Here is a 1,750-nt window from a genome sequence, read left to right as displayed (position 1 = left end):
CAGGTCACTGAGATCTTGACCTCCTCTTCGTTCCAATGGTGCAGCTGGACAGCAGAACCAATAAATCCTTCCCACTCATGAGAGTCATGGCTCCATAATTTGTGTTCCCTCTGCCCAGATGAGATGCCCCAGTGGAATTGTGTTAGCTTGTTCCAAAAATGACAAGGTTGTGGGGGAAAAAAAAAAAAAACCTAGGAACATAGCTCATGTGTCAGAGCTGGCATTGCTGCATATTCTAGAAATTATGTTAATTATAACACATTAAAAAAAACCAATACAATGATCATCATACTGTGGGTTGAGTTGTGTCCCTGAAAAAGATATGTTGAAGTCCTAACCTCCAGTACCATTGAACATGATCTTATTTCGAAATAGGACCTTTGCAGATGTGATCAAGATGAGGGCATACTGAATTGGGGTGGAGGGGGGTAGTTATCCAACATGACTGATGTCCTAATAAGAAGATAAGATAGGCATACTCAAGAGGAAGGCCAGGGGACAGTGGAGGCAGGCAAGCTGGAGCCACCAGAAGCTGGAAGAAGGAAGGAGGAATTCTCTCCAGCATCTTCAGAGGGAGCGTGGCCATGCAGACACCTTGATTTTGGACTTCTAGAGTCCAGGAGTATGAGACAACAAATTTCTATTGTTTTAAGCCACCTAGTTTGTGATACTTTGTTACAGCAACCCTCAAAAACTAATACAGATAGGGGGTGCTTGGGTGGCTCAGTCAGTTGAGCATCCGACTTCATCTCGGGTCATGATCTCACAGTTCATGAGCTCAAGCCCCATGTTGGGTTCTGGGCTGATGGCTCTGAGCCTGGAGCCTGTTTCAGATTCTGTGTCTCTCTCTCTCTGCCCCTCCTCCAGTCATTTTCTGTCACTCTATGTCTCTCAAGAATAAATAAACATTAAAAAAGAGAGAGAGAGAGAAACCAACACAGATAATAATATTTAATATCCAGGCTATAGCAAGACACTGAGGAGTTGTCTGTGTTCTCCTCCATATTCCAGGAAATAAGTAGGAGAGCAATGCAGTGGAATTCATCTTTACCCCAGGCCAATGTCACCAGAAACCCTCAGGGAGAGGCATTAAGGTGTAGGAGGTAAGAGCCTGGACTCTGGTGCTCACTTTGGCAGCACATATACTAAAACTGGAAAGAAACAGAGAAGATTAGCATGGCCCCTGCGCAAGGAAGACACGCAAATTCGTGAAGCGTTCCATATTTTTGGCTAAAATGAGCAAATCAGAGAACTCTAGATGCTGGTGAGGATGTGGAGAAACGGGCACCCTCCTACACTGTTGATGGGAATGTAAGCTGGTACAGCCCCTCTGGAAAACAGTGTCTCCACACTGTTTCCTCAGGAAACTAACAATAGAACTCCCCTATTACCCAGCAATAGCACTGCTAGGAATTTACCCAAGGGATATAGGACTGCTGATGCATAGGAGCACATGTACCCCAATGTTCATAGCAGCACTCTCAACAATAGCCAAAACATGGAAAGAGCCTAAGTGTCCATCAACGGACAAATGGGTCAAGAAGATGTGGTTTATCTATACAATGGAATACTACATGGCAATGAGAAAGAATGAAATCTGGCCATGTGTAGCAACATGGATGGACCTTGAGGGTGTTATGCTGAGCAAAATAAGTCAGGCAGAGAAGGACAAATATCATATGTTTGCACATATAGGAGGATTAGCAGGAACTGAACGGAGGACCATGGGGGAGAAGAAGGGGGGAAATGG

The 1,750-nt window shown here is 44.6% G+C and overlaps 1 non-coding gene across 1 annotated transcript; it reads left to right on the top strand.

Moving 5' to 3' along the window:
- The first annotated feature begins 1,121 nt into the window (after positions 1 to 1,121).
- LOC120233711 lies at positions 1,122 to 1,228 on the top strand. Its single transcript, XR_005528894.1, has one exon. It is a non-coding gene; the product is annotated as a U6 spliceosomal RNA (small nuclear RNA).
- The last annotated feature ends 522 nt before the right edge of the window (positions 1,229 to 1,750 follow it).

The sequence above is a fragment of the Hyaena hyaena genome, unplaced genomic scaffold (genome assembly GCF_003009895.1).
Source record: "Hyaena hyaena isolate Hyena2069 unplaced genomic scaffold, ASM300989v1 scaffold_95, whole genome shotgun sequence".
Taxonomy (NCBI): Eukaryota; Metazoa; Chordata; class Mammalia; order Carnivora; family Hyaenidae; genus Hyaena; species Hyaena hyaena.
The sequence above is the reverse complement of the archived record's forward strand: the minus strand, read 5'-3'. Positions and strand labels throughout refer to the sequence as shown.